We start from the raw sequence: 13,828 nt of genomic DNA on the forward strand, positions 1-13,828 counted from the left end.
TTCTTAGTCTCGGTGTACAAGCTCGGTACTTGAAACTAGCACACAGTTGGCTGTAAAACTATACAAAGACACAAATTATTTTGTACTCTCTGCTTGGTCTGTGTCCGAGTCGTATATGTATGACTGATTGCTGATCCTCTCACTCCTGCTCCTTCTCTCAGTCTGCCTGTCTCTGTTGCAAACACAGAGCGGGTGAGCTCATGGCTCCGCCCCCTTGTTACGTTGGGCGGTAAGCCGAAACTAATCTACATGTGAAGCAACACACCCCTAAATCAGCGAACTGTGGACACGCCCCCAACATGACACTTTTTAACACATTATAATAAAAAAATCTGAATTGTGTTTTGAACTGAACCTAAACTGGCACACTCAGAAGAACCATAATATTAATATTAAATCATAAAAAAGAGGTAAACTATGTTCCCTTTGAATTATGGGGAAAACTGGAAAATAACAACAAACAAGCATTCGATAAATAAATGAATAAATGAACCTTTGTGCGAAGGGGGAAAAACATGGCAACAAAATACAGATTTTATTCCCCAATATACTTTCCCACTCTTCACCCTTTTACTTTTCATTGAAAATGGCAGCAAAAAAAAAGTTATGAAGAAAACAAATTAAATAAACAAGTAAAATAACATTGGAGACTTTAGAGAGTTAAAAGAAATCTCACATTTGCCACTTCACTTAATTTCTTTAATAACATTTAATCTACTCTGGTCTGTATTCTTAAAACCAAGAGTCCAGCAGAACTCGTCTATTTTAATAACACTCTTCTTAGAAAACTACTGTAAGTTCTTTTTTCCACCCACATGTGTTCAACTTTGAAGACCAATTTCAAAGCAGTGCAATATTTCCAAGCTTTCATACCATTTTCTGGCACTGTAGGTAAGGTGGAGGGGAACTGGGGATCGATTGTAAGGCGACCCGGGTCTTTTGGTGGACATTTCCAGAGTCCTGACCCAACAGCACATGGGAGGTAATTCTGTTACTCAGAAGAAAAGCTCAAAGGTCACCGACCGATCAATACAACACCATAACATCTCACACTTAAGCACCTTTGAGAAAACACGGCTTCTGGAGTTTGTTTTGCACCATTTTTCTGCATTTGCAGGCTTACGAGACTATTGATAAAGATTTAAAGCACCCATGTGGATAATGTAAGTTCAGACTGCTGTGCAAACTGTACATTAAAGTACACACTTGTACCTAAAAGGTCTATATATGTACAAATTATTACCTGAAAATTGTAGGTATTAGCGTATCTGTGAGGTATCCATATGGATCCTTTAGGTACAAATGTGTATCTTTTTGTAAAAAAAATGCATTATTTCGAACCTAGCAAGTGTCATATCCCTCCCAACTCTATTTTTCTGAAATAATTAACTTTCTAATTACTAACTAGAGCATCACAGAAATAAATCCCTACAAAGAAGCCTCATTTAATAAAGAAACATGGATGTTTACCAAGTTTCCTCAATAAACTGCTAGTATTAATGCTAATTCGACAAATTCCCCATGTGAAACGGAGCAAACCTCACATGGTGGACTGCAGCTCTACCTAATTAAATTAATCCGCCTTTATTAAAAAGGCAAAGCTTCCAAAATCTCTCAACACTCTAAGGGAATGAGAGCAAACAATGCCGTTCCTCTTATGTTGCGGAGTTAAAAGACTTTGACGGGATAATCAAACAGCACTCTGTATTTTTGTAAGTCATCAAGAGGTCAGAAAGCTCAGGTGAATAAGAAGTTACCACGATGCATCCATCACTTCAGACCTCAGGATAAATGAATAGAAATTTGATCATAAAAGAAGATGCACACACAAAAATAAATAATTAGACCCCTATTGGCTACCATAAAAAGGTTTGAAGCGAGTCTATCCTGCTCACTAAATAATTGGGGGGGATTACTTATTTACCTGCCAGCTACAACCCATTACTGGAAAACACCCAAACACTCTCGCATTCATACACTATGGGCAATTTAGTTCATTTAATTCACTTACAGCGCATGTCTTTGTACTGTGGGAAAAACCGGAGCAGTCGGAGCAAACCTACATGAACACGGGGAGAACATGTAAACTCCACACAGAAATGCCAACTGGCCCAGCTGGGACTCAAACCAGCAACTTTCTTGCTGTGAGGTGACAGTGCTAACCATTGATCCACAGCTCATAATTACAATGGAAGTGTTTCAGAGAGTAAACAGCATTAGCTAGGACCACTGCTTTGCCCAAAAGGTAAAGGAAACAGATGCTGGCTCCAATAAACACTCGTTCAACTTTGAAAAGATCTGCCCAGGCACCAATAACTGTATAACTGTCCCGCTAACTGTATATAGTTAAAATTCATGGTAGTGCTAATCCTATTCAACCGCCCCCAACGGAGAGCAGCACCTGTCCAGCGGCGCACAGGTAATCTGAGTTCAAGTCTCAGCATTAGACAGTCTTGCGTATTGCGGCTGACAGCAAATCTATCATTTCTACGCAAGTGCTTTAGCTAATGTTAGTGTGTGTCGGTGCTGTAGGACAGATATCATCGCTGGAGGGGAAGAATCTGTATGGTAAGAGATTTCCAGAGTGTCAAGTCATTGAATACAACATGATTAAAGGAGAATGAAAACGAGTGCTGGGATTATTGCAGGCTGATTTGCCTAACTGCGCTGTGCATTGTGTCGCATAAATGAGTTGAGCTGTATAAGCAAACACCATTTTCACGAGCAGCTGGCAAAACTTTACTAAAAGGCGAATGAAAACATCTGAGGAAATGCAGTGTGGGAGATATTAGCTGGTTGTTGCTGTTGTCTATCCAGAGCAGGGAAAAAAATCCCCCGTACTGTCAGTCAAAGTTCTTTCTCTTGATAATATTGAATTTGGCATCATTCTGAAGGAAGAGCAGGCCTTTCATGGCTCCCTAAGAGATGTGATTAGTTGAGAAAACGCTGCATGATTCACTCTAGCTTCACTCTTGCTATACTTTCCTCAGGGTCGGCGATTGCAGAAAAAGTTTTGTGGAAGTCCAGCTAACAGTTCAACAGCAATGGATTCAATTACAAACACTGCTGTTTTGCAAATATAAATGTAATTTATATTTAGGGCTGCATGATTATTCAAAGGTGTTTTTCATGCCCCTGCTTTCAGATAGAGCAGTGTTTAGAGCCATAGTTCACTGACAAGCTTTACAAAATTTGCAGACCGTTTAAAAAATGTAAGATATACTGTTGCAATTTATATTATGAAGATATTGTTGCTGCTACATCTGAAAGTACATGAAAAAAAAATCCTTCAAACTAGGGATGTCCAGATCCGATCACATGATCGGAAATCGGGCACGAAATCGGTTTCAGACTCGTTCAAAATCAGATGTTACCTTCCGAACCATGTTAGTTATAACATAAAACGCCCATAATGATGCTCTAAACAGGGTGGAGTAACTACTTCTTTAGAGAAGAACCCCATCAATTCTTTGTGCAAATTATACTGTTTTACGCGCATTAATAAAAAAATCCAATATTAGTTTTGGTAAAAAAACATGCACTCGTTTTCCATATTGATTGAAATCTATGTAAATGACACATATAGAACTTGTGTTTCCTTTACAAATATATTGAGAACATTACATATTCTATTCTAAAACATAAAATCACTAACAAAAGCTAACAGTATTCTAATATCATAAATAAATCATATAAATAAATAAATGAGGCTATTTATTAATAAATTAAATTTAATATTTATTATTTATTAGAAAATGAAAAAAATCCTACTTTAATAATAATATTATCGATGATGAAGATGATGATGATGATGATGATAAATATTATTATTATTATTATTATTATTATTATTATTATTATTATTATTATTATTATTATTATTAAGTAGGATATTGTTTATTTATTATTTTTAGGTCTACTTTTACAACTGACACATGCAAACCACTGCAGAAATGTTCTAACCAAGAGGCCCATGTCATATACCGTACAGATACTTAATAACCTACTATAAAATAAAAGCATTAACGTATGCTTTGTTTATTGTCTCACAAGCTTTGGAGACGTAATGTAAATTCCGCTTTTAAATAATAGGTCACCTATAGCTTTCATTATGAGCCATGGCTCTGTTCAAAATGACATCAATGTTTTCAAAGTACACTACTGAGGCAATGCAAACATGAAGATCACTAAAACTGAACTGTAAAAATGCTAATTACACCTAAGAGTGATGACTTTAATGACTTATATATATATATATATATATATATATATATATATATATATATATATATATATATATATATATATATATATATATATATATATATATATATATATTTCTTGACTTCACACAGAAACAGCAATGTGTGCGGCATGACATCACTGTGTTGCAGAGACGCTCCTGGTTAAATGACGCAAAGTATAACACGAAAGCAGCTTGAAGCGGAAATTGCGAGTATGTCTGCGGTCTGGACATATTATAAAGTTGATGACGACAACATTGCCATAGCAAACTGTGAGATATGTAAACTTGGGATTGCCTGACAGGTATTTTAAGTTGACTAAAGTCCAAAAGTGGAGAATTTCTGTTATTTATTACTTGATTGTTCAGGCTACCTCACAGAAGTGCTCTGTTTGTTAACGGAGCTGTAGAATGTTAAAATAAGGTGAATTAAATAAAAAATAAGCAACATCCTTGATCTTCCAGTTTCTTTGCTCTTCTTTATTCTTTTTTTATGGATTATAAAAGCATCGGATCATGTTTTGTTATTGGTGGATACTAAAAATCAAATGACTCGAGGGCAAAACAACCTGATCGGGACATCCCTACTAAAAACTCACTTCATTAGTTCAGTCGAGTTCTGAAATAAATTATTTTTCTAAAATAAAAACTTCATTGCTTCAGTCGATTTTTAAGTAATGAAGAAATTAAGTTTTAATAATAAACAGCCAGTATATTAACAATAGGCAGGTAATATGCCACTACAATGTAAAAATATCCTGTATTTTGTGATTGTGTTAATTTTTTGTTTGTTTATTTATGCTTTTGAATTGCATTGTGGGACCGAGATCTTTCTTCCAACAACTTTTAACCTTGAAAAGTTTTTAAAAAAGTGACTTTCAATAACATTTTTAATAGTTTAGAGTGATATATTGTCTGGGTTGGGGTTATTCTTATACATAATTTCATTTTAAACTAAACTACTAAAATGTCAATAAAAGTCACTTTGTTAAACTGAGTGAATTTGCAACATCAAAAGTCTACAATGCAGAGATCAAGGTCCCATAATGCAATTTACAACCGTAAACAAATGGAAAACACTAAAATATGCAAACTGTTGTAACAGGTATTTTTTACAGTGTTAATTGAGAATTTGCTCTTAAACTAGTGTGTTACAGATATTTTACATGTAATATGCTCTCTCTCTATTCATTTTAAAGGGGTGGTCCAAAGTGTAATTTTTGTGTTTATGAGATGCAAAGCAATGTGTGCTTATGCTTCATTTGTGAAAAAAAATAAATAAATAAATAAAAATCACATAATTTTTTCATAAATATTACTTTGATTATATACAGCTACTCAGCTGACATAAAAATTATTGTCATATTTCCTAGTTCCTCTTAAAGGCCAGACCTCAAGAGGCTCTGATTGGTCAGCTAACAATTTGCTGTGATTCGCGGATCGGCTCCATGTCACCAGGAAAAGCGCCACGCTGCCACAAGCATGCGCTTTGCCTCTGTTGTGTAAAAACTGTCAGTCAGAGTAGCTGTTAGCCATATCAGTTTGAGCCTGAAACAGACAGAAAATGAAAAGGATGAACGTCATGCCTGCTCTCTAAAATAACATCTAACAAGTGTCTTTCACATATTTTGTGTAAGCACAATAAAACATACACATATCTTTTGCGAGTTCATCATTTGAGATGTAGAACTCAGGGAAAGCGGCTGCATAGAGACACTGCAGCGCTGGTGAAGATTGTGGGTGTTTACAGCAGTTTGACTAATAAATATGAATTTGTAGCTAAATTGTTAGCGGTGCCAAACAGCATTTCTCATTGTTTGCATCCTTGTTATGTCCTTGCTACAACATAGCGTTAACGCTACACACTATGCATGTAATGGATCAGTTTTATCAAATAAAAATACAGGTTGTGGCTCACAATCCACAGCTTCTTCTATTATGGTTGTATCTGCTCTTCCTTTGAGGAGTTTCTAGCCGAATCTATCACTGAACTGGGAGAGATTCTGGAAGCTGTCCTTTGTCAAATGCTAGAGCTATATATTTTTTTATAATTATCTGAAACATAGTTCAAATTAAACGTTAAGCACTTCTCTCTTTGTACAAATACAGAAAGATCAAGCTCTGTGGAAACGGCAGCAGTTGAACAGCATTTTAGTTTTCTTTGCTATAACATTACAGTGCCTCTGGCCACGCCCCTTCGCTGCGCGGAGTGTATGCGTGTGTTGAATGCATATAACCTGAAGCGTTTGTGATCTCACTAACCCGGATGTATTTTTTGTAGTCCCCAATGTTCATTCGCTGTAGGCTATGCTAAGCTAACTCTGTAAATACCAATGTCTCCCTTTGCATTTAACTTTGAGCGTCTTGCATTCAGAGATGTTGTTTGTTCACACAGCAACAAATACACATCAACTAAAGTCTAACATATGATATCGTAGTGGACCACCCCTTGTTTTTACTGCCACATGTGATCCATTTAGTGTATCCTTGCTGCAAATTTAAGCGTTAATCTATTACTATTATATTATTATTATTATTATATTAATATTTATGTCACAAATAACAAGACAAAAACTGCTCCAAGGCAAAGCAAGGGGATAAAAACAGCAGTTCTCTTCACTTAGAGCTTCATGGTTGCTTTGCATTCAGTGTCTCAAATGGTGCAACACTGCAAAGGTAGTGTTAACCACACCATAGTAGACCCAAAACGCAAACTGCGAGAATGTTACATTGATGGATGGATGAAGTGACAGGACACAGTTGGTGTAAACACACACATACAGCCTCTTTCTCTTCCCTCTCCGGCTCTGACACATAAAGTATGTCAGATGACAGAGAGAGTGTGTCGATGTGTTGCAATGAACCCACTGAGGCTCCATTATTACGGCCATAAATCTTGAGCTGGATCTGCAAACACACTGCGGAGAGGGTGCTTGTGCGTTCACCGTTATTGTGCCGCTTTCTTTTCACGCGGAGCTCAGGTGTTTAATACAGCCTCAAAATATCAGGAAAACACTGTACAATAGTTTCTCTAAACGCTATTTCGTGGAACATATGAGGTCGTCTGTTATTTTGTCGAGTGTTATAGTAGCATTTGTACTCGCGTTCAACATTCGGCTGCTTGAATTTCACATTGCAATTTTGAGAGGACACTTGTGGCTCAAAGACCACCGGTGCCCTATAACTCCATTCATCTTAAAGGGGATAAAAGAACCTCCTCTGGAAATGTTGAAGAGATTTATGAGTCTCTGAGCAGTCAACACTGTGGTTAATGGCCAATTCAGTGTCTGGTGGACTGAAAACGCTCGTCTTCACTTTTAATTAAATACATCCAGGGTTCATTGGAAATCAGGTCTCGTCTAGCTCCAAAATGCACATATATTGTACATACAATTCATTGCAGTTTCCAGAAGAAACGTACACCAACATTTTTTTTTTTGTTAGGATTACAGGACGAATTATTGCACAATACACTACATACATTTATCCTGAGCACTGTATATGACTTTTCGGTCACACTTTTCAGTTCAATAAGGTTTCAGTAGTTCAGTAGTGTTAAAATAGCTTATGTATTTACTAACATGAACTAATAATAATAATATTAATAATGCATTTATACTGTACTTACTGTATATTACATTTACTAATACATTATTAAAATCTAAATTCATCCTTGTTTAACGTAAATGTATTGTTCATTGTTTGTTCATGTTAGTAAATACAGTAACAAATACAACCTTATTGTAAAGTGATATTGACTGCATTTTCATTTTTTAAATGCATGTTTTATAGTAGTTTTGCCTGACATCCACACTACTCCAGCATATTTTATCTGCACAAATAAAACAAATAATTTAGAAAACACTAAAGATACATTTTTAGTTTGGAAATGCTTCTGTTCTTTTTCAGCATATATTGAAATGCAATTGTTAGGAAAACAAAAGCACGGGGTTGAATGGTCATGTATCATGCAACAGGTTGTATCCACTTGTTAAGTGTGTTGTCACATGAATCGGCTTCTGGGTCCAAGCGCTATATCGAACTATATGGGGAGACTCAACAAATGGTAATAATAAAACGTTAGATAGATAGATAGATAGATAGATAGATAGATAGATAGATAGATAGATAGATAGATAGATAGATAGATAGATAGATAGATAGATAGATAGATAGATAGATAGATAGATAGATAGATAGATAGATAGATAGATAGATAGATAGACAGACAGACAGACAGACAGACAGACAGACAGACAGACAGACAGACAGACAGACAGACAGACAGACAGACAGACAGACAGACAGACAGACAGACAGACAGACAGACAGACAGACAGACAGACAGACAGACAGACAGACAGACAGATAGATAGATAGATAGATAGATAGATAGACAGATAGACAGATAGACAGACAGACAGACAGACGGATAGATGGATAGATGGATGGATGGATGGATGGATATAATGGTTTATAAATTGTTAAAATATTGGTGTCTGTGATGCAGCAAGACAAGAGACTGTTGTGTACACCATGATTTATATTTTCTCAATTCAAATGAGTATAGCGGCTTGGACCTGGAAACAGTATTCCATACGTCACGACTTAACAAGCAGATAGTGTGGATGAAAAGTGTGGTTCTGAAACGCAATAAAGCCGCCAATTTCCAACAAGGAATGTTTTCATTCTTAAACTATTTTACAACTAAAACACACTAGTGTACACGGCACCTTAGTAAAATTGTTCGATAGGCCACCTAGTACCAACAGTATGTCTGTCACATATAGTGTCACTGGTACATCACTATTCCATACTACGCCCTACTCTAAAGCAGGAACTAATTTAGTTCCCCCAAAGGAGTTCCTATAACTATCATCAGTTCCTTCAGGGCAAACATGTCAAAAGTGCATATTTTTGCCCATAGTTCTAGGAACTATGGCCTATTGTAAGACATTTGTATACCAGAGTTACTAGTTTTTCTTTTATTGAGAAATGTAACTAACGGTGAAAATCACTGAATGAAAAAAGTTACTTTGACTTCATGAAAAAGAGTTATGGTAACTCATAATTGGATTAGAATAAGCAGAACTCAAACCAAATGAGTTATGAGTAAATTAGTTAGATGTTTTTGCAAACCTAACACTAATTCTAGAAGCAATACCAATCCTTTTGAGTAGCTAGAGTATATAGTTGTTTTGACTTGTTCTATTAACATATAGCGATTTGATAACTGTAAAACTGATAACATCGTAAAACCTAACAAGTTAAGGTAACTCAAACCATTTGAGGAAACCAATTTCAACAAACAATTTGAGTTAAAAAAAACTAATCTATGAATACTGTGAACTAACTACATTTAAGTTGAAGTAATGAGGCAATAGATGGATGGATGGATGGATGGATGGATGGATGGATGGATGGATGGACGGACGGACGGACGGACGGACGGACGGACGGACGGACGGATGGATGGATGGATAGTCCAGAGACTGTTGTGTACCATGATTTATATTTTCTCAATTCAAATGAGTAGCGGCTTGGACCTGGAAACAGTATTCCACACGTCACGACTTCAAAACTCTTTTCAAATGAGTTGAATTCACTTTCAGAAAAGTTAACTACGCTCATTTCATTTGATAAAGTTGACTGTTGGGTTTTACAGTGTACGAACACATGTTTGACAATATCTGACTCAACATATATGACTCAATATATACGTTTACAGTAAAAATTTTCACCCCTAAAACAAATAAAACAAATAACACGAATACACCTAAAATACAACCTATACACATTTCACCCAAAGGCAGAACGTGTTATGCTTCATTCTGCTCCCGTTAGCAATGTATCACAATGATAGAGAGTGTGTTCTGTTTAGCTGCCCTTTTTAAAGTGCAATGCAGCCCCATGAGGACGCTGGACAAACAGCACGGACGAAACCGAAACGGCAGCGTTTCGCTCAATAGACAGCGTGGCTGTGAAATGACATGATAAAGGGGGACAGGACGACTCTTGTGACTGCTTGGCAGAAACAGATAGCATGCTAACAATGTTGATTTCCTGTCCCTCTCTGCACCACTATGTCAGCACATTTGTTGGTCCTGCCTCTAATTAAAACATAGCCGTCAGTAAAGAGCTAGTGCTTGTTTACCCCTATTGAAATTAGCAGGCTTGCTGCCCAGGGGACTGTACGTCACGGACACAATTAGCCAACACAGGTCCAATTAGGAGCCAGTTTAACGCTAACAGCATTGAGCTTCTCTGATATGCTGGTTCTCAGAACAAGAGTCCCAGTCAGACCCCAGAGTTCAGAGAATTTCAAAAAAGATACTAGAAAAGAGAGTCTGCTCATAGTGTGCTGGAGTTCGGGGTATGTGCTAGTGCTAAAAATAGCAATGGTAAATTTGTTTGAAATAGAAACGCTGTGGATGACTTCAGCATGTGTATTTTAGGATATATTTTATGGCAAATTCCTTATAGCACACATACATTTTGGGAATCTATTACTGGTATGTTCACTGCCGGATGAGGCACATAAAAATAGATCACAATGATGCATAATATGAAGATTTTTACCCTTCCGAGTAGTACATATTAAGTGGATTTACTAGCATTTTCTTAAACGTATAATTGTTGGAATTTATTTATCTAAACACAGTAAATCATATGCTTTATCTGCAACTTAATAAATTAGTTAGCATAACAGAATTTTTGTTCATTACGCTGGTTTCGAACAGCATGTAAACGCCTTAACCTAAGTATTTCTGTCTTTTGCAATATGCAAGTACAATGTATGGCATGACAGAATCTTTAAAGCAGATTTAAGCACGTCCAGACACAGTGAGTGTTTCACACACAAACTCCTTGTCATACTTCAGCCTCCACATCAAAGTTCCTGAAAGCAATGAAGCCCAAGGTGCTCCAGGATTGGCCAGCCCAGTCACCAGAAATGAACATTATTGAGCATGTCTGGGGTAAGATGAAGGAGGAGGCGTTGAAGATGAATCCGAAGAATCTTGAGCTCTAGGAGTCCTGCAAGAATGCTTTCTTTGTCATTCCAGATGACTTTATCAATAAGTTATTTGAGTCATTGCAGGGATGTAAAGATGCAGTCCTCCAAGCTCATGGGAGTCATACACAATATTCATTATTTTTCCACTGCCCCATGACTTTATATTCTATACTGGACATTATTTCTGTTAAGTGACAAGACTTTTGTCTAAGCAAAGTCAGACCTTACTGTCCTAATTAAATAATTATGTTCAACAAAGGCGGTAACACCAAAGCTCCAAAAATGCAAAATTTATTAAATTAAAGAGGCTGACACAAAGCGTGTAACGTTTCAAGCCACACGGCTCTTCATCAGACAGTGTTCATCACAATCAGGTGTTCCTTTTAGTACAGTTTCGGATTACATGATATCCTAATCGCATAACGCATAACAAGAAAAACAAAACGTTTATATATATATATATATATATAAATATATACATACACACACACACACACACACATGCATATATACATATACATTTCGGATATTAGATGTTCTTTTGTGTACTAAACAAGGTGAATTTTCAAAAAACTCCTTGAGGGTGGGATCAGTTGAGATAATATGCCAGTGTTTTAACAGCACTTTACTAATGTCTTTATTTATATTTCATATAACAAATAATACGAAGATCATGCTTTTTTGTTGTTGTTTTTTTTAACTAAACTCTCCTCTTGTGACATATGTTTAAAACGACTGTGCAGATTGTATCCACTCTTCTTTATAAGACCATTCTCTAAATTACTATATTATGAATATAATTTGCACCTTCTGCGTTTTTTGGCACCCAGTTAAGAGGGATGTGCATACTTTTGTACAGTTTTTCTAATTAAATAATTAAAAATCAAGACATGATTATATTTTATTTTGGTAAAATCTAGAGGCATTTGCATAAAAGCCACTTCTGATACCAAATGATCAACTAGAAGTCAAGTTGTTCATAAAACTTGGAAAAGCAACCAGACTTTTGTCAGGTAGTGTACAACTGTGGGGGTAAAATTGAGACTAGGGCTGCAGGATATTGGAAAAATTTGAAATCGCAATATTTTATTTTTCAGCCATAAATATTGCGATATAAATACAGTTACACAAGATAGTTGAATAGCACTATTTGATGGTGTTCTGGGGAGCCTAACAGTATTCAGTCACAGAAATTGAATAATCACAATGTAGAAAATGCTTTTCTTACTTTGCTTTGTTTCATTTGTAGCCCACTTATTTAAAATAAACTTAGATCAAGTAAACAAATATTGTTGTGTTTTAAAAGTCAGATGAAATAAGGTTCTTTCCTTGAAACAAGCTGAATTGTCTGCTAGTGGGGTAAGTTAAATACTCTTTTTGCTTTGAAATGTAGATATTTGCACAAGAAACAAAAGACAAAAATTCTAAGAAAAATATTTTTATACATTTTTTTGTTGCATAAATCGTATAAATTACATATAAATACAGTGATCAAGTACAATTCTGTAGCTCCTGGTCAATCCAACATTGCATATCTTTGCGATGTGACTATTGCAGATGTGCACATTGGAACATCGATGGTAAAAACGATATATTGTGCAGCCCTAATGGAGACCACCTAAACATATATTTTAGTTTCTCTTGATTTACTTGACTACTTAAATATGGGTTCTGATCAGAATAATTCCACCAAATATCGATGTCCTTATTCTACTTCACGGATAGTTCACGCCAAAATTGAAATTATATCATCATTTACTCACTGTTTACTTGATCCAAACCTGTTTGAACTTCTTTTTTCCTGTAGGAAAACCTTTAACAATTGACTTTCAAAGTATTAGCTTTTCCTACTATGGAAGTCAATGGTCACAGGTTTTCAGCTTTCTTCAAAATATCTTCTTTTGTATTTAACAGAATAAAGAAACGAGTAAATGAGTAATGAGTAAATGTTCATTTTTGAGGGAACTATCCCTTTAAGTTTAAACATTGACATTATATTGTCTAATAATGAATATAAACATATATGGGGGGGAGGGGGCAGTTTACAAAATTAAACATTTTAGTTAAATTACATTTTATTCAAACAAGTTACTATAACTCATGAATCCAGGTACTTTATCAAGAATTTTATCCATTATATCCAAGTAGAAACCAAGTATTTTAAAATGCTCTCTTGATAGATTTATTTCATATCTGTACCTCAGACTTGAGTCAGGATTATAAAAAGAATATGTCGTCATCTTGTGCAGACACAGAACAAGTAGTACAGCTGTAGAAACTTCAAATATGAGAGAATAATGAGTCTGCACTTGTTTTCCTCTGCCACCTTGCAACACTCTGGGGTTTTTTAATGCTGTGTTTAACATCATGACATACTGAGAGTAGAATTCGTGGATGTCTTGACGTCACCACTGGGAAATAATCTGGACCAGTTTGCACAAAGCAACTCAAAGTAAATGTGGAATCTTAAGTGAGCCAAAATACTAGGAATGATGTCATTTTGCTCCTTTAAAAAGTAGTGTGGATCACAAAATGACGTAAGTGTTGGGACTGGGTCTCAGCTCTTAAAT

The sequence above is a fragment of the Danio aesculapii genome, chromosome 1 (genome assembly GCF_903798145.1).
Source record: "Danio aesculapii chromosome 1, fDanAes4.1, whole genome shotgun sequence".
In the NCBI taxonomy this organism is placed as follows: domain Eukaryota; kingdom Metazoa; phylum Chordata; class Actinopteri; order Cypriniformes; family Danionidae; genus Danio; species Danio aesculapii.